This window comes from Nyctereutes procyonoides, unplaced genomic scaffold, assembly GCF_905146905.1.
Source record: "Nyctereutes procyonoides isolate TBG_1078 unplaced genomic scaffold, NYPRO_anot_genome, whole genome shotgun sequence".
Lineage (NCBI taxonomy): Eukaryota > Metazoa > Chordata > Mammalia > Carnivora > Canidae > Nyctereutes > Nyctereutes procyonoides.
The window spans coordinates 26,332,635-26,360,252 of record NW_026575041.1 but is presented as its reverse complement, the minus strand read 5'-3'; positions in this window follow the sequence as shown (position 1 = coordinate 26,360,252).

Here is a 27,618-nt window from a genome sequence, read left to right as displayed (position 1 = left end):
CTTCTACTTAGGCAAAATCTTTCTAAATAATAAATAATCTTATCAATTTAGTAAGAAACTTATATAGCCTATTGTAAAGCTAGTTTCATAAATTTTTTAAAATTTCAATTTAACTCTTTGAGTCAAATAATTAAAGTTTCTAAATTTGAGTTATTTTTTTAAAAGTCAAACTATTAAAAACATAATAAATATAAACTATCAAATAAATTACTTTTTATTTGGAAAAAAATTTAACTAGGAAATTTAATGCTATAGTTTTGATTTTTAAAAATTTTTCTGGATGTGCCAAAATCTTTTTTTTTTTTAAGTAGGCTCAATGCCCAAAGTGGAGCCCAACTCACGATTGTGAGTTCTAAACCTGAGCCTGAGCTAAAATCAAGAGTTGGATGCTCAACTGACTGAGCCACCCAGATGCACCTGGATGTGCCAAGTTCTAAATCCTCCTGGGGTTAAAAGATAGATTTACCACTTGAGGAACACTATTACCATCTCAGTTGTCTGAGGTTATTTACACTTATTAGGTTAGCCATGATGGTGACGATTGCTTGTTTGTAACCAGAATGGGACATACTGAATAATCTTTTTCAGTCACTCAGTTATCATTCCATTGCTCAAGTAGGTAGTCATAAGCCATGAACCCAAATTCAAATGATACATACTATATCAATGTATTTCCAAACTTTTGACTCAACTCATATAGAAGGAAATGAATGCATTTCACACGATGCAGATACATACACACACACAAATGCTGGTTCCAACCCATAAAATAGATTTCATGGTACCTTAATAAGCAATTTCCATTTGTGAAAGGCTTCATAACACTTCGTCTTTCTGTCCATTCAAAGAAGCCTTCCAGTGTGATTATGTAATGGAATTTGCATTTTAGGACTCTCTATGGACTGAGTTGTGTCATCTCAGAATTCAGATGTGGAAGCCCTAACCATCCCACCCATGACTGTATTTAATAAAAAGCTTTTAAGGAAGTGATGAAGGTTAAATAAAGTCATAGGCATGGACCCTCAATCCTATGGAACTGGTGTCCTTATAAAAAAGGAAGAGACACCAGGATCTTTCTCTCACCACCATATGAGGATACAGCAAAGTGCTGTCTGTAAACTAGGAAGAGAGCTCTCACCGGAAACTCAAGTCTGTTGAAACTTTGATTTTGGACTTTTTAGCTTCCAGTACTGTGAGAAAATAAATTTCTCTTGTTTAAGCCACTGAATCTATAGTATTTTATTATGGCAGTCCGACCTACTGAGATAGATTTTGTTAAAGATATGTAAATGGAAAAATTAACTTAATAGGATCTTGTATTTTCTTATTTTTGGGGGGTCTACAACTCTTAGGAATACTGTTTTTAAAAATGAATTTGATTGAATTTAGCTATCTTATGTAAGCTAGTTTGATTTGCAATCATAATTCAGGAAACTATTTTACTAGCATGCATCTGTATCTAATTTCTTGTTATGTCTGCATTGTCTATTTTATGTTATGTCTGCACTGAGAGGTGTCAGTTTTGGAAATTGTGCTTAGTGTGAGTACTCATTCTGGAAGAGTAATCAGCTCATCCCCCAAAAATCAGTTTAGATGGGGTTGGCAGAAGTCAGGTGAAATCTTGGGAAATGGAATGAGCAACAGTGATACGGTGTATCCAGCTTCCTCAATACAAGGCAGTTCTCTAATTGCAGAGAAGGGTTGGAGAAAGGTGAACTGTTTTGGGTCAGGAGTAGAGTCATTTGATGTATCACTTAAGGTGGCCTACATTGTTCCCTAAAGACAGGGGCACCCTCCAACCCATTGTGTCAGGAATCAGAAAGCTATTGATGAACTTTTGACCACTAATGCATCAGTCATGCCATCCAGTTGGGTTCCATTTTTTCTGGAGGAGAAGCCAGGAAGGCAGAGAGGTGGGACTGGGATTATATAGGAATGATAGAAGTAATTGGGTTTCTTTTTTTGACCCAATCTCTTCCTTTGGGAAGGAAATTTAAGTAGGACAAGAAAGGAAGAAACTTTGTTATAACAGTGACTCCCTGGTGTTAGGTTTTTTTTTTTTATTTGTTTTTGTTTTTTAAATTTTTATTTATGATAGTCACACACACAGAGAGAGAGAGAGAGAGAGAGAGAGAGAGAGAGAGAGAGGCAGAGGGAGAAGCAGGCTCCATGCACCGGGAGCCTGATGTGGGATTCGATCCTGGTTCTCCAGGATCGCGCCCTGGGCCAAAGGCAGGCGCCAAACCGCTGCGCCACCCAGGGATCCCTGGTGTTAGGTTTTAATGTCAGTATCAGCATGAAACAGGCAAGTTGAGATGTTGCCCTATTGGTGCTTCACTCAGAAGACAGAAGGACTCAGGGCTTGAATGACCTTGCTTCCCTTTCACGCAGGGGATGGAGACAGTTGAAGAGGAAAAAAAAAATGGGGATCAGCATATTGAAAGCACTTTTGACGAGGAGAGGAGGAACAGAGGAGAGGGATTTCCAGGCTATGCCTTTACCTTAGGTGTAGTCAAGAAACTGATGAAAAGTAAAAAGACATTTTGCATCATTCTTAGAATCCATTACATTGCTAATGATCTGGTGGGGGGATTTTCTTTCTGATCATAGTTTCTTTCTGCTCTTCCAGATAGTAAGTAGTGGCTTACTTACATACAAAGGATATTGCTATTTATGAGCCTTCTCTAAAGCAGGACACATTGTTATCCAGCATTAACATATTTTCCTGTCAAGTAAAAAAAAAAAAAAATAGGAGACAGGACTCTTAACTATGACAGTATGAAAAGTATCATATAATGTTGGCCAAGAGTATAAAACAGAAGTAAGTATTTCATAAACTCCAAGAGTACATTTAAATGTGTAGATTAGAGGTGCTGGGGTGGCCCAGTTGGTTAAGTGTCTGACTTTGGTTCTGGTCATAATCTCAGGGTCCTGGGACCAAGCCTAGCATTGAGCCCCATGTAGGACTCTGGCCTCAGCAAGCTGTCTGCTTGTCCCTCTTTCTCTCTGCCCCTCCCCTGTTCATGATGGCATTCTCTCTCTCTCTCAAATAACTAAATAAAACCTTTTAAAGAAAAAGATCAACAAATAAATGTGTAGATTATTTGGGAAGGTAAGGCAATAATTTAAAATTTAGGCTTTTCTCCACAAATTATTCCTTGATGATTCTTCTCACACTTGTTTTCTTTTTTTTTTTTTTTTAAGATTTTATTCATTTATTCATTAGAGACAGACAGAGAGAGAGAGAGAGAGGCAGAGACAGAGGGAGAAGCAGGCTCCATGCAGGGAGCCCGACATGGGACTTGATCCGGGGACTCCAGGATCACGCCCGGAGCCAAAGGCAGACGCTCAACTGCTGAGCCACCCAAGCGCCCCTCACACTTGTTTTCACTACTCCCAAATCTACATTGCATTTCCTGCTTTAGTTGGCTGAGTAAGAAACTTGACATGCAATCAATCATGAAGCCACCTCCTTGATAACTCTTATGTTTACTCCCTCCTGTCTAACTCCAGCTTCAGCACTAGGTTGCCCTCATTGTCTGAGCAATTTAAATAAGCCCTTAGCTCATCTCCATGGCTCCAGTCAGCCTTTCTCCAATTCATGACTGCTGCCAGAACAATCTTTTTAAAAAAGCAAATCTCATCACTCTTTCCAGGACTTAAAATCCTACAGTACCTCCCCAATAATTAATGGATAGAGTCCAAACTTCTTAGTTTACCAAACTGGTCTCTTATCTCTCTAAACTTATTGATTGCCCCTGAAATTATGCTCCAGTCAAACTGACTTACTTTAAATTCTCTCAGTGAGCTAGTGAAAGGGCTCATCAGGAGTTCAAGAAGTCTCTTGAGAAGGTTTCTATTTTTTGTTTTAATTTAGTGATTATCTTTAAAAATAATATAAACATATTTGAATAATCTAAATCAGTGTTTTTCAAACTTTAGTATGTTTAGGAATCACCTGGAGATCTTGTAAAGATCTGTTTGGTAAGTGCTGTGGGTTAGGGTTAGGGTTAGGGTTAAGGTTATGGTTAGGGTTAGTAAATACTGTGTGGCTCAAGGCACTTCTATCTAACAAGCTTATTGATGAGATAGCAATGGTCCTGCTCTGTGGACTTCATTTCGTGTAATAAGGGTCTAAATGATCACTTTCCAATTGAGTAGTACCACAAAATTTTCTCATTGTCTTTGACAATGACATAAATGAAAAAAGAAGCAGACTTAATATTTTTTATTTTATATATGTATGTATTAATTTGAAGTATATTTTTATTGAAGTATAATTGTCTTTTATTGAAGTATATTTGATATATAATATCTTCTTGGTTTCAAATAGTGATTTCATATTATCTGTCTTTTTTATTGACCTATATTTGATTTACAATATTCTATTGCTTTCAGGTGTGCACCACCGTGATTCAATGTTTTTATACATTAAAAAATGATCATCAGGGATCCCTGGGTGGCGCAGCGGTTTGGCGCCTGCCTTTGGCCCAGGGCGCGATCCTGGAGACCCGGGATCGAATCCCACATCGGGCTCCCGGTGCATGGGGCCTGCTTCTCCCTCTGCCTGTGTCTCTGCCTCTCTCTCTCTCTCTCTGTGTGTGACTATCATAAATAAATAAAAAATTAAAAAAAAAAGATTTAAAAAAATGATCATCAGAGTAAGTCTAGTTATCATGTCACCACACAAAGTTATTACAATTTTATTGATTATGCTATACATTCCATTCCATGATTTTTCATGCTGTACATTGCATTTCCATGACTTTTTTATTTTATGACTGGAAGTTTGTACCTTTTAATCCTCCTCACCTATATTGCCTGCCTTTCAACCCTCTATCCCCTCTGGTAACCAACAATTTGTTTCCCATATCTATGAGACTGTTTCTCTTTTGTATGTTTATTTGTTTTTTTTTTTTTTTTAGATTCCTCTTATAAGGAAAATCATATAGCATTTATCTTTCTCTGACTTATTTCACTTTGAATAATGACCTCATTGTCCATCCATGTTGTCTCAAATTGGTGAGATTTCTTTCTTTTTTTAAATGGCTGAGTATATACCACATCTTCTTTATCCATTCATCTATTGATAGACACTTAGGTTGCTCCCATATCTTGGCTATTGTAAACAATGTTGCAATGAACATAGAGGTGCATATATCTTTTCAAATTGGTATCTTTGTTTTCTTTAGATAGATAGCCAGAAATGGAATTGCTGGATCATATGGTATTTCTATCTGTAATTCCTGAAGAACTTCCATACTGTTTACCATACTGGCTGCACCAATTTACATTTCCACCAACAGTGCACAAAGGTTTCTCGATATCCTTGCCAACACTTGTTATTTTTTGTCTTTTTGATAACAGCCAATCTGACCAGTGTCAAGTGATATCTCATTATGGTTTAGATTTGCATTTCCCTGGTAATGAGTAATGTTGAGCATCTTTTCATGTGCCTGTTGGCCATCTGTATGTCTTATTTAGACAAATGTCTATTCAAGTCCTTTATCCATTTTTTAATTGGGTTGGGGCTTTTTTGGTACTAAGTTGGAGAAGTCCTTTATATATTTTGTATATTAACTCCTTATCAAATGTATGATTTGTAAATATCTTCTCCCATTCAAGGAGAAGGTTGCCTTTTTGTTTTATTGATGGTTTTCTTTGTTATGCAAAAGTTTTTAAGTTGGTGTACGCCCATATGTTTATTTTAGCCTCAATATTTTAAATTATACATTCATTACAAATGAAAATCAAATAATGTCACAGCTTGCTGAATGAATAAAGATCTGGCAATGATTCTAGTAAAAGAAGAAGATGAAAAAATTAAATCATCATTTAGCCTAAGGTAGTATAGGCATGTCAATCTAAGAAGATTCATCGCAATAGAGACAATATTGTTTCAGCAAGAAATATCACTCATACCATTAAATTCATATTGTTATTTGGAATAATATTAGTTTTGTGTTTTTCTTTATAATTAGTTTGTCCACATGTTTGGTTTTATAATTATAGAATAGCTATAGACATTATGGTTTATACTTAGTGTTATATTTCTACATAGTTAAGAAAATAATTTAAGTTGATTTGAGCATACCAAAAAAATTTATTATTTTATAAGAGGTCTAAATACTTATGTTTGAGAAACCCTGAACTAAGCCAAGTCATGCCTTTTTGCTTTTGCTTCTATTGTCATTTCTGCCTGGAGTACCTTTCCCTAATCCCTTGCCAACTTTGCCACTTTGCCAAGTCCACTTAGCAAATAATTACTTTTCCCTATGGCTCCTTTTCAGAGACTCATAGTCAACTTAATACTACAATTGTGCTTTATACTAATTTCTTTCATAAGATCTATATAACACTTTGTTGCACATTTGACTGTGTGTATTTGCTAACTTTGTACGCTGTATCTTCTATCCCAGTGACAAAGGCCTTTCTCTTCTTTGTCTTCTTTGTATTTGTTCAGTGCTTAGCATAACATACTTGCTCATACATGCTCTGAATGCATGAATAGATGTAAAATATGGCTTGCTCCTTCCTAGACAGAAAGAGTACCTTGATATACCATGTATTCACATTTGTGGTTGGAAAAAAATTAACGCTATAAACTAATTCTTCTACATGTAATTTAACTTCAATATGGTCATTCCAAAGCTTTACTTGTCTTCTAGAGAATCTGCTGAAAAGTCTGTATTTTTACTAATTACTAATTTTCCAAAGGTCTGCTTGTTGAAGTTAAAGCTTAGACAGTTTTCAAACAATGTGAAAAGAACATTGAGATTACATTTTGGTTGATGCATCATCAGAACTAAAAATAGGATGGAAAGATTGAAAAATCTCAAACCTCTAGCCAAAGTATGGTTAAACATGGGTGAGCTGGAATTGTGGTTTCCAGCTTTCAATTATTCAGGATAAATTCTGTAGCTTATGGAGTCTCCTGACCCTGACTTACCCCTGGTTTGGTTTTGCCATCCAATTTTGGTTAGCACCTTCACTGGAGCTAAAAGAGGGAGTGAAGTTCGGTTTGTCTCTAAGAAAATGACAAAGTCTAAAATACATTTGGTTTATTTGATAACAAGACTGATTTGCTGCCCAATATATAGAAAGAGATTCACATCCTAATAAAATTTTCTTTGAAGTGACCAGGATATTGGACATTGTGGGGTTGGTATTAAGGTTCAGGTTGGGATGAGGAAATGAGACCTAAAATGTGTTACATCCAGTTCTGTCCCTGATATACAATCATGACTGAAGTGCTATGCAAATACTGTTTGAGAGAAAGTCTTGGATGGGGCAAAGTTGGATGGGCACAGTACAGAACTAGATTTTTATTTTATGTGCATGGCTGATACCATTTTATTATCAGAATAAAATTCTTTTGACCCTAGAAACCATAGAAACTTGTACAGCTCAATAGTTTTGGAGGAAATTGATTCATTTATGACTTCAACTGAACATTAATGCACTTAGAATAAACAAGCCAAGAAGGTGATTTTTCTTTTAATTCTTTCAGTTATCTATTTTACTGTCTAGCAGTATCAAACTATGCTCCAAACTCATCTGATTCTCTCTCTTTTTTAGAGTAGGTTCCATGCCCAACCTGTGGGCTTGAACTCACAACCTTGTGGTCAAGAGTCACATACTTTGCTGACTGAGGCAGCCAGCTGCCCCTCATCTTGGTTTTCTTTTTCTCTTCCTGGAATGCTCATCCCCATGTGTGATAGTTAATTTTATGTTAACTTGGTGTGCCAAGGGACACCCAGATAGTGGGTAAAATGTTGTTTCTGGGTGCATCTGTGAGGGTATTTCTGGAAGAGATTAGCATTTGAATTAGTGAACTGAGGGAGCAGATGGCCATGGAGGGCCTGAGCAGAACAAAATTTTGGAGGAAGGGTGAACTTGCTGTCTCTGGGCACTCATTTCATTGCCCTCACTCTTTGACATTCCAGGTTCTTGGGCCTTCAAACTCAGTTAATACTTACACAATTGCCCCCTTCCACCTTCCCCTCTTTTCGTCCTTTCCTTTCTTCTCAGGCCTTGGGACTTAGACTGAATTATATCGCCAACTCCCCTGGTTTTCCAGCTTGCAGATGGTAGATTATGGACTTCCCAGCCTCCTAATCATGTGAGCCAATTCCTGTACTAAATCTCCATATATATCTTACTGGTTTTCTTTCTCTGGAGAAACCTAATATGCTATGCAAGAAAAAATAACCTTTAAATATTTATTTATTTATTATTTGAGAGAGAGAGAGAGATGGTGGGGGAAAGGCAGAGGGAGAAAATCTTCAAGCAGAGTCCCGGCTGAGTGCAGAGCCTGTCTTGAGGCTCCATCTCATGACCGATGAGATCATGACCTGAGCTGAAACTAAGAGTCATATGCTTAACCAACTGAGCTACCAAGGCACCATCCCTAAAAAACAAAACAAAACAAACAAAAAACTTAAAAAGAAGTCACTGCCCAGATATTACTTTTTTCTAAAACTTCCCAGCCATCCCCAGGGAGAGTTATTCAGTCTTTCCCATGGGCTAGCTTACATCTTGAACAGGCTTCATAGATGTACTTAGTGTACAACATTCTATTTGTTTACTTGATGCCAACAGGGGAGCTGAAAAATGTGGACATGTAGAATCTTAAATCCATATTACAGTGGAAAGAGATGTGGTTTCTTTCTCCATATGGCCATGTAGAGAAATTTCTCTTTTGTACATTTTACAGATTAGTCTTCTATAGCTGACTTTTCTCTTTGGGAATAGAGTTGTATGTCCACTCTGTCATCAGTTTCTGTTACACTGTGAGTGCGTGTTCAAAGTATTCATTATGTTGAGTTAAATTAAATATGGCATTCTTGTTATTGGACCAATACTGTCTTCTGTGATTCACACACAGGGCCTTAGTGCAAAATTACAGACTCCTTTTCACTTGGTAAAGAGGAAAACACACAGACTGAAAACAGATTTGCCCTGTTTGTTTTCTGATGTGTCAGAAAATTGTTCCATCCACATGTCAGAGAAGAAGGGTTATTTAACATCATTATATTTTACTGTACAACATTGAGATACTCTTTTAGACTTTATTTTCATTGATGCCTTTGCTCTCTACCTGTAGACTGTGTACATTTCTAAATGGGGTTCTATCCTTGGAATCCCATTTTTGAGATGAATATCTAAACCACAGTCTGCATTCAGAACATCTTAAATGCCTACGCGCTAACCACAGCTGTTTGTTTATTACCGATTTCAACAGGGATAAATAAAGTCACTAATTTTTGCCTTTTATGGTAACAACACAATATAATACTTGGGCTGGGGGTAAGTTATCATAGTCTCAGAAGAAACAAAAAACCAAATATCAAAGTAGTCTATGTTCTTTGAATATTCACATTGGCAACTAAAATAATGTTTATACAATATTATTTAAGGGAATAGAAGCAATTCTGTGGTAGACAATATATCTAAATGACTGCTTTTCTTAAGGTAGCTTTCGGAACTTTATGTTGTGTGGTTCATCAGAGCTCACTTTATATTGTTATTTATCCATATGTTATTGCCAGAAATTCAGAGCACTTTCAGGAGAAAGTTCCTCTCTTATTTTTGGTTATGAGATATACTGGAGGTCATGTAATAAGTATATTTATATTTATCAAGTGATTGACATGGTACAGTCAGGACTGTATTTCTCTAACACAAATTTCTACTCATGATAATTTTGGGGGCAACATAGTATTCTCTGAGTGATAGCTATACCTTAATGTTTCTACAGGTCTTTATACTCCACATACTTTGTCTCATATAACCCTCTGTATTAGAATCATTTCAATTGCTAGTGATGAAAACCAGTTTGAACTAGTGCAAGCATTAAAGGGAAATCCTTTTGGAGGTAAGGGCTTGATTGAAAACCTCAAGGGTAGATCTGACTAAAAATGGGAATATTAAGGTGATTTTTATGTCTGTCACTCTATAACTTTCAGCTCAGCTTTACTCTCTGATAACTCAGTCAATTAGCTTTTCGACCTCATATGTTTCTTAGTGTTTGCCATCTTATAGGAGTGAATCTCTGTGTGTTCACAGAGCAAAGCTCACAGAAGAACTTCCAATTAGCTCTTGTGTCATGTGCCCATCTCTGGACCCATCACAGTAGAGAGAGGGTTGGGATATTCTGATTGGTCAGATTGCTGATACTTGCTAAACCTTGTGCTCTGGAAACTGGTGGGCCTCTCAGAATTAACCATTGTATCAGAACTACATGGGGCAGTGAGTTGCTGTTCCCTGAGGGAAAAGGGAACACTGAGAATTTGACAATAGATGTCCATTTTGTTACCGTGAACACTATGAGAGATTGATTTGACAAAATTCACACAGCTACTAAGTAGCTAAACTAAACATTCTAATCTATTTTGTACCTTTCACTGATCTTTAGATAAAAGAACATATTTACCACTTAAAAACTTTCTTCTCCATGGAAGGGACATGTAAATGGGCACATGAAATTATCATCTCAAAGTGAAAGAGTAATTTGGTGCAGTTTATAAACTAGGAAGAAATTGGGACTATTTAGCAAGTGGTTGCAAATAACAAAAGGTCATTTTAAATATAGGACATCATTGTAAAAAATTTTCCTCAACTTTTTTATTTATTGGAAATAACATCTTGCAAAGAAATAATGATAATTTCAAGTTTTACTGTTGGTATTTTTTTTTTTTTTTTTTTTTTTTTTTTTTTTTAGAGAGAGAGTGCTTGAATACTTGGGGGCGGGTGGCGTGCAGAGGGAGCGGGAGAGAACCTTAAGCAGTCTCCACACACAGTGCAAAGCCCATGTGGGGCTCAATTTCACAACCTTGAGATCATGACCTGAGGGAAAATCAAGACTTGATGCTTAACTGACTGAGCCAACACCACCACCAGAAAAAAAAGTAAAGCCCCTTAAAAAAAATAATACAGTGCACTTTTATTTATTTATTAAAGATTTTACTTATTTCTTTGAATTAAAAGAGAGTGATATCATGAACAGGGGGGAAGGGAAGAGGGAGAAGCAGTGTCCACACTGAGTGAGGAGTCCCATGAAGTACTAGATCCTGCGACTCTGGGATCATGACCTGAGCCAAAGCCAGACATTTAACCAACTGAGCCACCCAGGCGCCCTACAGTGTAATTTTAAAAACACTGTTGTACTGATCTCATTTTCTCACAACTTCTGGGATATCTGAGGGGGGTAGCAGAGGGAGTTGGGTCAAAATGACACAGGGCAAAGGGCAGAATCAAATAAAGAAAGCAGCTTTTTTTGTTAAAAGGTAGCTTCATGAAGGTCTGGTGACAGTGGAGACCTAGATTCAGATCAAAGGCAATAATAGAGGTCAAGCAGAGTCTTGTCATAAAGCTAAGTGTACACACCTGACCTAGACTGTCTGTTTCTGGACTTAAGAAGGAACCCAGTGGCTTGTTCTTCCCTAAATCCTAGACCCTCCAAATCCTAATTATCAAGAAATATTTAACTATTCAAATATAACACATTATTGCATAATTTCATCATTAACTTTTCTTGCTTTATAAAATTTCCCAATAAGCTTCAGAAGCATCAAGATATAGCCTGAAGAAATTAAAGTTAAAAATGAAATCTGAAAAAGTCATTGGAAGAAGTTTTGTGAAGAAATAACAGGTAAGAACACCAGTTTTAGATTGAATTGAAAAAAATGCAACTCCCTGAAGTGGGTACAATGTTATTTGTAAAGAAAAATGAGTTAGACTTTATGGAAAACCTTATTAAAAAAAAACAAACCAGGAGAAATTGTAAACACATAGTTTTAGGGAAGCAAATTCATGTGTCGTATATCTTTAGATCTGACAGAGAAAAAAAATGGCCATAGGGACGCCTGGGTGGCTCAGCAGTTGAGTGTCTGCCTTTTGCTCAAGTCGTGATCCCAGGGTCCTGGCATCGAGTCCCGCATCGGGCTCCTGCATGGAGCCTGCTTCTCCCTCTGCCTTTGTCTCTGCCCCTCTCTCTGTCTCTTGTGAATAAATAAAATCTTTTAAAAAAATAACAATAACTTAGAAATACTCCATAAGCAACAAAAGCATTTTAATCACATGATTAAAAGGCTTCTAAAAAGATGGCCTAGTACTTAAAATAGTTTTATGGCTTTTTACTGTGTAGAAGGGACAATGTTTTTGGTGTTAAGGAAAATGGGCATGTGAAAATTTAAAAATGCAACACATGTTGAAAGTACATACGAGGGAAAACTGAATGAGAGGTCATCAGAGAGGGAGACAAACCATGATAGACTCTTAACTCTAGGAAACAAACTGAGGGTTGCTGGAGGGGAGGTTGGGAGGGGGGATGAGGTAACTGGGTGATGGGCATGAAGGAGGACATGTGATGTGATGAGCACTGGGTGTTATGCGCAACTGATGGCTTATTGAATTCTACATCTGAAACTAATGATGTACTTATTTATATGTTGGATGAATTCAAATTAAAAAAAACACAAAAATATACATAGTACTTTCAAAATCAATTTGGGAAAAAGTACACTGATCCCATGTTGTCTGTAAAGATTTGATAATGTCTATAAGTTGAAATTCATCAATAAATAACAGATGTGTTGGTTTAAATATTTTCAAAATCTCTATGAATATAACTTAACTTAGGGGTACTTGGGTGGCTCAGCGGTTGAGCGTCTGCCTTTGACTCAGGATGTGATTCTGGGGTTCTGGGATCCAGTCCCACATTGGGCTCCCTGCGTAGAGCCTGCTTCTCCCTCTGCCTGTGTCTCTGCCTCTCTCTGTCTCTCATGAATAAATAGACAAAATCTTTTAAAAAATATATAACTTAACTTTAAATATAAAATGGATATTTTGCATGAATCATGGTTATTTTATCTTCTGTTTATCAATCTTTCTAAAATATTTCTGAAATATCTTACTTTCTAGAAGCTGATGGTAGTCTATGCCAACTCTTCTTGTGTGAATCAGAACAATTTCTGTTTTCAAAATCAGAAGAGAAAAAAAACAGTAGTGCCAGATGTTTAAAAATGTTTATCATCTCAATCTCATCCTTAGATTTTTGCTTGCATTCTATTACAGCCAGATAGTTCTCTGCTGCCTAAAGCCACTGTGCTCAGTCAGGCACCGAGGTACTGGCTGACAATAGAGCAGGGCATACCTGGAAAGGGTCTAAGTGAAAAGCATTGGCAGAGGGATCCTGACGAGTAGGCTCACCTGCTGCTCAGTGTTTTTCTCTATAAATTTTCAACTCACTGGTTTTCAGATAGGACAAAAAGATTGCTGATCCCTACTGGAATACAGAATTGGCCATTAGTGGTATAATTCACTATGGATTAACAAAAAATAGACTCTCATAGGCTTGTTTTTATTTCATCTGTTTGAAAACTGAAGAGCTCTATTTTCTAAGGGATTCAGGGAGAAGAGTTTGTGTGCAATAAGGATTACTTGAGAAACCTGTGTGGCAGCCTTGCCATCTCTATTCACTCTAAAAACCATCTTAGAACTACAATGAGAAGATTGCATTCAATTTTACAAAACTAGAAAACTTTCAGACTTACAGCTCACAAACAGTTGACACTGGCATCTGTTTACAACTAAGACCAAAATTTAAGTGAAAATTCACAACTCTGACTTCTTTTGCAATAGAATCTATTTTAAGACCAAGAGCCCACTAGTGTTTGCAAAGAAAATGTATGTTTATTGCTATCAACTAGATCCAACAGTTACAAACTTATATCTTTATCTTGTTTGGTAAGCAGGTCTTGCCTCAATTATGATTCTGTAGTCTCTGTTCCAGATCGACATAGAGATTGAGTTTGAGGAAAATGACGCTTTGTTTCTAGATGTCTTGTGTATCTCTTTGTGCTTCCATTTTTACCATCTATAAAAATGCTTCAGCTTTTCATGGCAGTTAACCAATTCTGAAACTTTTACAGGGCTCAGACTAAATAAGTTATACACATTTTAAAATTAGCATTATGGGTTTTGCCATTTGGCATTCTCTTTTATTTTAACAATTTTCATGAAAGTTTAAAGGTAATAATGCATTTCATGTAATACTGCTTAATTATTACTATCTACTATTTATCCAATGATCTCATGATGGCTTATAAACACTCATTAATTGAGATTTACAAAATCCTGTGAAGTTTCAAGTACAATGGCCAGGTTGTGTTTAACCACTTAATTCTCTAAATGCTGCTTTGAAGTCTTTGAGTATTTAACCAGTGATTATAACTCATGTTGCCATGTGGGAAACTTGAAGTAGACTCATTTTTATCTTGTTCCCATGGTTTTCAGAGTTTCCAAAGTTTATTTCTGGAAAGAACCTCTGGTTCTTTCAACTAAGTAATGTTGGCTTTGCATTGAAACTACATCTTTAAGAGTATTCAGATCTGGGAGAAAGTGATATTGGCGTTTTCAGTCACCTGCAACTATAATAGTATATACCTCATTATTCCTGCTATGGCTTTTTCTACAGCAGTCCGCCTTTGAGACTTCAAAGTGTGGCCCACAGAGTACACTTATATGACAAAAATTTCATCATGAGCTTAGCTCCTTTCCACATGTTCTCTGATTCTCTTTCTTTTCCTTCTATTCCAAATTAAAAGTATAGAGTAGAACTGTGGGCTGGTAATCAAGAGGCCAAGGGCTTGCAATTATGTGACTTGGAAGGAATGAATTTCACTTAAAAATTGTTTTCTATATACAATGCAGGCAAAATAATACCTATCCTACTATTTCTCAACATTGTGGCCATTATAAAGTGAAACTGTACATAGTTGTCCTTTTTATTAGAGTCTCCCTGCTTGGTTCATATCCATTCATCGAATATTTATTCAATGTGCATAATGCGCCATGCTCTGGTCAAAGGGCTGGGAAAGTAGCAATTTACAAACAAATCGACAAATAATTTTTATTCTCATGGAACATATATTCTGCTGGGCAGGGGAGATAAATAAGTAAATATATATAATGTATTAGATTTTATAAATATTGTAAAGAATCCTGATTTAATACAAGTTCTACTACTTCTGAGCTACATAGCCTTGGGAAAATTATTTGACCTTATTATACTTCAGTTTTCTAATCTGTGAAATGAGAAAAAGAATACTAATTACATTTTAGGGTTGTTTTATTACAAATAGTCCTGTTTGATATGCTAGTAAGATTTAGCAAATTCCAGCAAATTTTATAGTCATTACGATAACAGGAAAGCAAAGAGACTTTCTAAACAAACAACTAATAATTCTTAGAATTGAGATTTAAACCCAGGCAATCAAATTTAAGATTCTTGCTCTTAAGTACTGGCCTACATTACCACCCACTAATAATAATAGCTAAGAGGTTCACATGTATAATCTAGTTTAACCCATACAAGAACCATATAAAATAAGAAACGTTATTGTCCCACTTCATAGAAGCCTCCTTTAAGCTCCTGAGTTACCACCACCAGCTCTTCTCAGAGACCTGAGTTCCAGCTCTGTGGCTCCTCTCTTCCAAGCATTATATACCAACTACCCTTACCTTTTCTCTTTGTAGCCCTTGCTATTGAGGTGATAGGGCTTCCTGAAATTGCTAATGGATTTTACCTCAGTGTCCTCTTTTCATGTGTTTGATTCTCCAATAACTGTTTAATCAATTCCTCTATAAATAAAATCTCCTGGTTGAAATACTGTGGTTTTTGTTTTGCATGATTCTGTACTTAATACCAAATGTGGTCACCCCAAAAACTTCACAAAGATGGAATCTGGGGATTGACTAGTCTTGTCCTTGGCCTTGAATGCCATACTAAGTTCACTGCCAGTGAGAAAGGGAACACTAATAATCCATGGCATGTAGTGCCAAGGGCCATCACAATTAAGTTATCTTCTAACTCAGGCAAATGTTGCACACTTTCTAACATAATATCCTTTATCTAGATGGTACATGCTTTGTTTAACCAATTCCCTACAAATGGGGTAATTTTCAATTTTTCACAATGATGATACTATAATAAACACATATATCTGTATATATCATATACACATATTTTTGCAGGAGTATGAGTATTGGCATAATACTCATTTAATGATTTAGGATAAATAATTAAAAAGTAATGCCTAATAGTATGGAGATTATTCCTGGCAGTGAAATTGTGAACTATTCTTATTTTCTCTTTTATAATATTCTGCACTTCTGATTTCCTCTCCAATAAGAATTTTTGTATAAGAAAAAATGAAATTGTCCCTGTCCCCTAATCGTTTTTAATGTTGCCACTATCACATCACAACTGTACTTTGTGATTTACATCATTGAGATTTACATCAATTGTCAACTGTATAGTAATCAAGAAAAGTCATTAAGTCAACTAACTGATTACTTTGATTCATTTGGTCAATTATTTCCCCTCAGGATGAAAGTAATTTTCAGGTAATCTGAAAGTAACTCATGAAATCATATAATCTCTAGGCTGGAAGAGACTGTAAATGCCCTAAAGAAGATCTCCATCTCAATATTAAAATACATATGATGTCTATAATTCAATAAGTCATTAAATATTTAATATGTTGAAAAATTAGGAAATCCTCAAGGCCCTCTAGTCTTCTCTTTTCTTAGCTAAATTCATCCAAAACAAAGACTTCAATTATAAACTATCAAGTTGGCATTGCTCAAAATTTTATCTGTATTCTAGAATTATCCTCTGATCTCCAGAAAGGGTTTTAAAAACAGGAATAAGGATTTGCATTGGCAGAGAAAGGGCATAGGGTCCTCTGATAGAATTGGATCAAGATTAGAGGTAGAAAGACACTTTATATCTAGCCCCTGCAGAAGTAGAAAAGGGTGCCTAGATTGACAGTGGGATGCAGGAGGGATACATTATCATACAGTCACACAGAATATGACTGTAGATAAGGTATAGGCAGATAGATCTTACTGAATTCACTTGTAATGGGGTGAGTTGCACGGCATCAGATGGAATTCAAGATCATGACATTGCCTAACTCACTGATAAACAGCAACAGTGAGCCACCTGAAAGCCAAATTAAAGCATGCAAGCCAGCTGAAGCCTGCAGATTAGTGTATCCATTTGAGAAAGCACTGTGATTGCCAAGAGAAATGGTATTGTTTGTTTGATTCATTCTCTCCCTTTACAGAAGGTGAGGGTCCTCAAATACACCAAGTCAGCAGCAAAGGTGCTATAGAAAGAACCAGCACCAATGCTTTCAGGTGGGGAAAGAATGGAAATCTTTTACACAGTGCACTCCAAATCAGTGAACGACACTTGGCTGGACAGGCCTAATATTAGAAATACTATGAAAAATTCCTCTATAACTACTACTGACATTCCCCAAATGTTAACAGTTTACAACATTTGCTCTTTTACTATACACACACATGCACATATACACACGTACACATTATTTTTTCCTATATTTTTAAAAAGTAAGTTGTATGCTTGGCTGCTGATTCACTCCTAAATACCCCAGTCATTAAATCCTAAAATCAAAGAATGTTTTAATATCAAACCAGTACAATAGTGGAATAAAAAAATTACCATTGACATGATATTTTTTATCTAATTCAGAGACCTAATTCACATTTCCTCTAAGATCTCAATAAAATATCTTTACAAAAAGAAAATCAAAGATCATATATTATCTTGTCATTTTTCTTTAGTCTCATTTAATCTAGAATACTTCTGAGTCTTTCTGTATATTTCATAATGTTGATCTTTTTTTTTAAATCTTTATTATTTTTTTAATAAATTAATTTTTATTGGTGTTCAATTTACCAACATACAGAATAACACCCAGTGCTCATCCTGTCAAGTGTCCCCCTCAGTGCCCGTCACCCATTCACCCCCACCCCCCGCCCTCCTCCCCCTCCACCACCCCTAGTTCATTTCCCAGAGTTAGGAGTCTTTATGTTCTGTGTCCCTTTCTGATATTTCCCACACATTTCTTCTCCCTTCCCTTATATTCCCTTTCACTATTATTCATATTCCCCAAATGAATGAGAACATACACTGTTTGTCCTTCTCCGATTGACTTACTTCACTCAGCATAATACCCTCCAGTTCCATCCACGTCGAAGCAAATGGTGGGTATTTGTCGTTTCTAATGGCTGAGGAATATTCCATTGTATACATAGACCACATCTTCTTTATCCATTCATCTTTCGATGGACACCGAGGCTCCTTCCACAGTTTGGCTATTGTGGACATGGCTGCTAGAAACATCGGGGTGCAGGTGTCCCAGCGTTCCATTGCATCTGTATCTTTGGGGTAAATCCCCAACAGTGCAATTGCTGGGTCGTAGGGCAGGTCTACTTTTAACTCTTTGAGGAACCTCCACACAGTTTTCCAGAGTGGCTGCACCAGTTCACATTCCCACCAACAGTGTAAGAGGGTTCCCTTTTCTCCGCATCCTCTCCAACATTTGTGGTTTCCTGCCTTGTTAATTTTCCCCATTCTCACTGGTGTGAGGTGGTATCTCATTATGGTTTTGATTTGTATTTCCCTGATGGCCAGTGATGCGGAGCATTTTCTCATGCGCATGTTGGCCATGTCTATGTCTTCCTCTGTGAGATTTCTCTTCATGTCTTTTGCCCATTTCATGATTGGATTGTTTGTTTCTTTGGTGTTGAGTTTAATAAGTTCTTTATAGATCTTGGAAACTAGCCCTTTATCTGATATGTTATTTGCAAATCTCTTCTCCCATTCTGTAGGTTGTCTTTGAGTTTTGTTGACTGTATCCTTTGCTGTGCAAAAGCTTCTTATCTTGATGAAGTCCCAATAGTTCATTTTTGCTTTTGTTTCTTTTGCTTTCGTGGATGTATCTTGCAAGAAGTTACTGTGGCCAAGTTCAAAAAGGGTGTTGCCTGTGTTCTCCTCTAGGATTTTGATGGAATCTTGTCTCACATTTAGATCTTTCATCCATTTTGAGTTTATCTTTGTGTATGGTGCAAGAGAGTGGTCTACCTTCATTCTTCTGCATGTGGATGTCCAATTTTCCCAGCACCATTTATTGAAGAGACTGTCTTTCTTCCAGTGGATCGTCTTTCCTCCTTTATCGAATATTAGTTGACCATAAAGTTCAGGGTCCACTTCTGGGTTCTCTATTCTGTTCCATTGATCTATGTGTCTGTTTTTGTGCCAGTACCACACTGTCTTGGTGACCACAGCTTTGTAGTACAACCTGAAATCTGGCATTGTGATGCCCCCAGCTATGGTTTTCTTTTTTAAAATTCCCCTGGCTATTCGGGGTCTTTTCTGATTCCACACAAATCTTAAAATAATTTGTTCTAAGTCTCTGAAGAAAGTCCATGGTATTTTGATAGGGATTGCATTATACGTGTAAATTGCCCTGGGTAACATTGACATTTTCACAATATTAATTCTTCCAATCCATGAGCATGGAATATTTTTCCATCTCTTTGTGTCTTCCTCAATTTCTTTCAGAAGTGTTCTATAGTTTTTAGGGTATATTTTGAGAACCATTTGAATGGTAAATGGTTCTCCAACCTTTTATTTTCAGGTTGTAGGTGTCCTTCTGTCTAAAATGAGTCTCTTGTAGACAGCAAATAGATGGGTCCTGTTTTTTTATCCAGTCTGAAACCCTGCGCCTTTTGATGGGGTCATTGAGCCCGTTCACGTTCAGAGTTACTATTGACAGATATGAGTTTAGGGTCATCATGATATCTATTTAGTCCTTGTTTTTGTGGATTGTTCCACTGAACTTCTTCTTAAAGGGGAGTTTTAAGAGTCCCCCTTAAAATTTCTTGCAGAGCTGGTTTGGAGGTCACATATTCTTTCAGTTCCTGCCTGTCTTGGAAGCTCTTTATCTCTCCTTCCATTTTGAATGAGAGCCTTGCTGGATAAAGTATTCTTGGTTGCATGTTCTTCTCATTTAGGACCCTGAATATATCCTGCCAGCCCTTTCTGGCCTGCCAGGTCTCTGTGGAGAGGTCTGCTGTTACCCTAATATTCCTCCCCATGAAAGTCAGGGACTTCTTGTCTCTTGCTGCTTTAAGGATCTTCTCTTTATCTTTGGAATTTGCAAGCTTCACTATTAAATGTCGAGGTGTTGAACGGTTTTTATTGATTTTAGGGGGGGATCTCTCTATTTCCTGGATCTGAATCTCCTGTCCTGGGGACACTCGCCCCGGCCTCAGCCCGGCTCCTCGCGGGGCCCCTCCCCCTCGGAGGCCTTTTGTGTCTTTATTTCTTTTTTCCCCGCCTTCCTGCCTTGATAGAAGCGCGAACTCTCCTCACTGTAGCATTCCAGCTGGTCTCTCTTTAAATCTCAGGCCGAATTCGTGATTTCGATGATTTGAAGGTTATCTAGGGAATTTGGTGGGGACAGGTGATTTGGGGGCCCTACTCTTCCGCCATCTTGCCCCTCCTCCCATGTTGATCTTTTTGAAGACTATATATCAGTTACTGTTTTTATTGGGATAAAATAATATAGTATAAAATTTACCATCAACCATTTTAAGTGTACAATTTAAAATGTCAAATATATTTACATTGTTGCACAACAAATCTATAGAACTTTTCATTTCGCAAAACTAAAACTCCATACCCATTGAACACTAATTCCTGTTCCTCTTTCATTTTAGCCATCTGTGACTACTTTTCTACTTTCTGTTTCTATTATTTTGACTATTTAGATACTTCATATAAATGGAATCATACACCATTCGTTCTTTTGTTACTGGCTTGTTTCACTTAGCATATGGTCCTTGAAGATCATCTATGTTTTATCATGTGAAAGGATTTCATTCTTTTTTAAGGCTGCATAGTATGTAGGTACCATATTTTCTTTATCTAGTCATCCACTGATAAACATTTGGTTGCCTCCACCTCTTGGCTGTGAATAATGCCTCAATGAACATGAGTGTGCGAATGTCTCTTCAAGATCATGCTTTGAACTGTTTCAGATATATCCCCAGAAATGAGGGTGATAGACTGTATCATAATTTTGATTTTTTCAGGAACTTCCATACTATTTTCTTTAACAGTGGCACAATTTTACACTTTAACAGCAGTGCATAAGAGTTTCAGATTCTTATATCTTCATCAGCACTTTTTATTTCCTGTTCTTGTGATAGTGACCTTCCTAACAGAAGTGAGGTGATATTTCATTGTGGTTTTGATTTATTGTTTTCTTAGAATTAGGGATATTGAACATCTTTTGATATACTTCTTGGCAATATATATGCCCTCTTTGGAAAATTATCTATTATTCAAGTCTTTTGCTTATTCTAAAATTGGACCTTTTATTGTTGTTGAGTTATAGGAGTTCCTTATATATTCTGGATATTAACCATTATCAGATATACACTTGAAAATATTTTCTCCCATTCCATATGTTGGATTTTCATTCTGTTGATTGCTTCCTTTGGTGTGTAGAAGTTTTTAAGTTGATGTAGTCCCACTTGTCTATTTTTTTCTCAGGTTCTCTGCAATTTTGATGTCATATTCAAGAACTCATTGCCAAATCCAATGTCCTGAATGTTTCCCCCTCTGTTTTCTTCTTGGAGTTTTATAGTTTCAGATCTTACGTTTTATGTTTTTAAACCATTTGGAGACATTTTTGTAAATTGTATACAGTTTTTGATCCAGTCTCACTGACCTCCATTGCCCCACATATGCTAATTTCTGGGCTGGACCCCCTTTTCTTACTTTCTTGGTCTTCTGACCCCTATTCTTTCTTCTGATCTCAGCTCTAACACTACCTGTTCTAGGCAGCCTTCCCTGACCTCCCAGAATAGCTCAGGTTCCTTATTTTACATTCTTACAGGATTGTGTGCCTTTCCTTCATAGAATTTGCTACTGTGGTAAATTTAGATTTGTTTTTGTGAGTTTGGATGGACATCCATCTCCTTGATAAACAGTAAATTCTATGAAAGCAAAAATTATTGCTTACCTTTGTGACTGCACAAAGTGTTTAACTCATAGCATTCAGTAAATAATAGTCTAACAATAGTCATAATAATAGCATTAATGTTGGGTATTTACTATTTGCCAGTAATTCTGCTAAGTTCTCTGTATCATACCAGAAAAACAAATGTAAATAAAATACAGTTTGTGAAAATAATTTCTTTGAATGCTATTGAATTCTTTTACACAATCTTTTATAAATTATATAATGGTGCATCTGCTTTTGGTAACTTATTAAATAAGTAAAATATATTATGAACTCTAATAAGGAATCTACAATAAAAAAGATATAATCTTATAGAGAAAACCTTATAAATCATAGACAGTATCTCTTTTAAATAATTTTTGTGTTGAGACACATACTGACATTCTACATATGTAAATTGACAAAACTCAAACTGCATGAAGAATTCTTTTTATTTTAATTTTTATTTTTTAAAAGACTTTACTTATTTTATTTATGAGAGACACACAGAGAGACACAGAGAGAGGCAGAGACACTGGCGGAGGGAGAAGCAGGCTCCATGCAGGAAGCCCGACGTGGGACTCGATCCCGGGGCTCCAGGATCACACCCTGGGTCAAAGGCGGTGCTAAACCACTGAGCCACCCAGGCTGCCCAAGAATTCTTTTTAAAGAATGATCTGATGCCATTAGTGGCAGAATATACAAACAGTGAGAATTATAAAAATTCATAATGGAAAGTAAACCAGGATCCATATTTTTAAATGAATGAAGTTAGAAAAAGAAAGGAACCTTTCCCACGAATAAAGACACTAGATTTAAATGTTTTTAGAAATTACCTGCCAGTACTTATTGGCTACCCCTTCTTATCAAGTCTGACTCTCATTACCAACGGCAGACATTATCTGGCTTTGATTGTTGTGCCTGTAGTTTGGTCTACTAAAGGTCAGCTGGAGAATCTTTGAGCATCGATAGGGACCTCTGGAAGGAGACATAGTCATTTTGCTGCTTTAGAATTTGAAATACTCTTTCATTAACGTATAACTTATTTATTCTTTAAAGTTTATTTAGTTTTTTTTTAGTAATTTATACACCCCACGTGGAGCTCAGATTCACAACCTCAAGATCAAGAGTCCAGTGCTCTTCTGAATGAACCAGCAGTCACCCCTCATTAACTTGCAATTTAAGTAATGATATGTATTGCCTGGGTTGAAGGAGTAAAGAGTTAATTTTTTTCTAGAATTAAAAAATAATAATTCTAGTTAGTTAACATACAGTTATATTAGTTTCGGGTGTATAATATAGTGATTCAACAATTCTTTTTTTTAAAAAAGATTTATTTATTTATGAGAGAGAGAGAGAGAGGCAGAGACACAGGAGGAGGGAGAGCAGGCTCCATGCCGGGAGACCGATGCAGGACTCGATCCTGGGTCTCCAGGATCACGCCCTGGGCCAAAGGCAGGTGCCAAACCGCTGCGCCACCCAGGGATCCCCTGATTCAACAATTCTATACATTACTCAATGTTCATCAAAGTGTATTTTTAATCCTCTCCACCTATTTCACCCATCCCCCCATCCACATTCCCTCTAGGTACCGCCAACTTGTTCCTAAAAAGTTAATTTTTTAATACGTTTTGTTGAGGATGAATAGTGAAAGTGTGTATATATGCCCATAATTTACAAAAGAGAAAAGAAGTATGGCTGGAGTTCAAATATCCAAACATCAAGGTATTTGGTAAGATATGAGTGAATTTTTCATTACTGAAAAAAAAAATGTTCCACATTTTTATAGTAGTCTGCCTATCCACATAGACTAACAGCTGTCTGAATTTGCATTATATCAAAATAATGATGGCTTTGGAGTCAGGTTTAGCTTTTTGTCGTTTTAAAGAGACTAAAAAACCCCTGGCAATGTCAAAGCACAGACCAGTGTTCTGGGGGCCAAAGTTTCCTTTAGGGTGTGTTACAAACTATTTTATGGAATTAAAGAGAGAAATCTTCTTTTATCCATAATTCCCACTGAATAAAGCTTTATGACTAGCCAAAACATGAAGGAGAATCCTGAATGCAGCCAGATGACTTAAGGATGCTGTAGTTCCTAAGAGCAATAAACGAAGAAACTTCTTTAAGGTGGACAAAAAAAGATACTTAAAAAAAAGAAGGATAGTGTGCTATATATTTGAATTACAGAGTTAACAATTTGAATTTTTCTTATCATATAAGTAACCATAAATGTTACAGAAAACATAAGTAAAAAGTAAAAAAATGCATATGTATCATATATCTTTACAAACAAACACACAGATACACTCATATTTTCTCAAAAAATAGGATCCAACTATATACATGGTGTGCATTAAATGGCTCTTGTCATTCAACCTTATATCACTGTTTTTCTATGATTTTAAATATTTATCTAGGGATCCCTGGGTGGTGCAGCGGTTTGGCGCCTGCTTTTGGCCCAGGGTGCGATCCTGGAGACCCGGGATGGAATCCCACATCGGGCTCCCGGTGCATGGAGCCTGCTTCTCCCTCTGCCTATGTCTCTGCGCCTCTCTCTCTCTCTCTCTCTCTCTCTCTCTCTCTCTCTCTCTGTGACTATCATAAATAAATAAAAATTAAAAAAAAATTAAATATTTATCTAGATTTGTTTTCAAACTAATTTTTTTAAAGCTGTGTAACCTTTTAATCTATTATTTAGTGAGATTTTAAATTAAATTTTGAAAAAAAATAAGTAAACTGATAAAAATTTTAAAAGTCTGTAGTCCACAAGATGATGTTCCCATAGCTTCTAGAGCACATTGCCCAATGTCATTTCAAATGCTGCGGAGTATCTCACAACATTGCCACATCATGATTTATCCACTATGGTTTGACCATCATGTTCCATGTGTTTCTTTATCAAGTAAAATGAAGGCAAACAACATCCTCGAAGGCTGATTTATGAATACAACCATGGTTGTTTCTTTGGAGTAATTTACTGAAAGCTGAATTCTTGGATGAAAAGTTATATGTATTTTAAAGGTTTAAAAATAAGGATTGCCAAATTGTCTCCCAGAAAGGGTATTTAAAAAATCAGTATATTGTCCCAACAATGATGTTGGGAGTTTAATTTTACCAGACCATTGTCAAAAGTTTACTGGAATAATAAAAAGGATGAAGGTTTTTTTTTTTCAGAAGATACTTTGTTCATTGTATTTTCGTCAATACAAATGAAAAAATTTGTTTTATTTTTCTGTTTATTCTTTTAATTTTTAATAATTTTTACCTTAATTCTAGTTAGTTAACTTACAGTGTTATATTAGAGTCAGGTCTACTATATAGTGATTCAAGAATTCTGTATATCACCTAGTGTTCATCATGTCAAATGCACTTCTTAATCCCCATCACCTATCCAACCCATTCCCCCACCCACATCCCTTCTGGTAACCATCAATTTGTTATTTATAATTAAGAGTTATTTCTTGATTTATTTCTCTGTCTTTAGATTTGCCCATTTGTTTTGTTTTTTAAATTTCACATATTAGTGAAATCATATGGTATTTGTTTCTCTCTGAATGACTTATTTCACTTAGCATGATAATCTCTAGCTCTGTCTATGCAAATGGCAATATTTCATTCATTTTATGGCTGACATTATATATATGTGTGTGTGTACATATTTTTGTGTGTATTCTCCTTTATCCATTCATCAATTGATGGATACCTGGGCTGCTTCCATATCTTGACTATTGTAAATAATGCTGCTATAAACATAGGAGTGCATGTATCCCTTGAATTAGTGTTTTCATATTTTGCAGGTAAATACCTAGTAGTATGATTGCTGAATCATAGGGTAGTTCTATTTTTAACTTTTTGAGGAACCTCCATACTGTTTTCCACAGTGGCTGTACCAGTTTGCATTGTCACTAATAGTGCATGAGTGTTCCTTTTTCTCCACATCTTTTGCCAACTTTTGTTGTTTTTTGTATTGTTGATTTTAGCCCTTCTGATAGGTGTGAGGTGATATCTCATTGTACTTTTGACTTGCATTTCTCTGATGGTAAGTAACGATGAGTATATTTAGTCTGTTGGCCATGTATCTTCTTTGGAGAAATGTCTATTCATGTCCCTGTCCATTTTTAATTGGATTATTTGCTTTATGGGTGCTGAGTTGTATAATTTCTTTTTATATTTTGGATACTAATCCTTGAGTGGATATGCCATTTGCAAATATCTTCTTCCATTCAGGAGCTTGCCTTTTAGTTTTGTTTATTATTTAAAAGGTTAACGTATAGGTACTGCTACAACCTGGATGAACTGTGAAGCACTACTAAATGAAAGAAATCAATCACAAAAGAACATATGTTGTATGATTCCATTACATGAGATGCCCAAAATAGATAAATCCATGGAGACAGAAGTAGATTAGTGATTGCCAGGAGCTGGAGGGACTGAGGAATGGAGGGTGATGGCTAGTGTGCCCATGATTTCTTTAGGGGACAATGAAAATGTATTACAATTTGATTTGACAGTGGTGATGGTTATACAACTCTGTGACTATCCTGAAATTGCTGAATTGTGCACTTTAACATAGTGACTTTTATTTCAATAAAGCTATTATTTAAAAAAAATTACTGGAAAACTTGGCCAATGAAGGAAAAAAATGGTAACTGTGTTAATTCATTTCCAATTAATAGTGATATTGTATTTTTCTTTTTCAATATGTGTTGGTCAGTTATATTTTTTTTTGGTAAGTTATTTGTCCTGTCTTTCATTATTTTCTCTTAAAAAGTATTCATAATTCCCTTAATGATTTGTATATTTCCTTATTGGGTAAGATAATAATAACTGTCTTTCAATATGAGCATTTCTAAATATAAAAATGTCTTTAAAAAGTACTTATACAATTTTTAATATTAAATGTAACAATTTAATATTATGGGAACCATGATATCTATTTCATATCAGCTAGGGCTACAGCAGGGCCTTAATACCTTAGTTTAATTTTAAAATAAATTACCGTAATTTTGATAAATCTTGGAGAAATGAAAAGCTAAAGATATTGATTCTAGCTAAATTAGTTTCGGTGTTTCAGGTAGTCACAGCATGCAGCTGCTGGCATTTGCTCAACCTCTAAATTAAATAAGATATTAAATGTAGCGTTGGAAGGAACTCCATATGCTAAGTGTCCTAACAATATATATTAGTTCCTAACACTCCTTGGAAAGTTAGAAAATGCAGAAAACAATTGGTGTCAGTAAATAGAGATGTTATGGGTAATTTTATGATACAGTGACATTTATTTTCATACTTTTGGGTAACTTAAGGACTGAAATTAATGATCTTATTGCTAAGAAAAATATTCATGGGTTGGAGTGAAAAAAATTTAAAAAGTAGCATGCTTTTAAAAATACTCTTTTGAAGCACTGAAATCTAAATTTTATGGGTTTTTTTTTTTTTTTGTTCTAAAACTCCACTGGTTGTAAGAAATATCATTAATGCTTGAGGAGAAAAATTAGCACAACCACATTAAATGTATACATCATTTATAAAATTCATCACAGTTTTAGAAATTGTGAAAGGTATGTCTTCATATTGTGGATATGTGGGGATTGCATACTTTTCAAATGTTAAAGAAATGTGAGCATTCAACTGTTAGGAGATTTTGGTCCTCTAAATGAACATTACATCTTTTTACTTCTTAGTACATAAATGTTTACTTTCAACAAAGAAGCCCAGAAAATGGCAC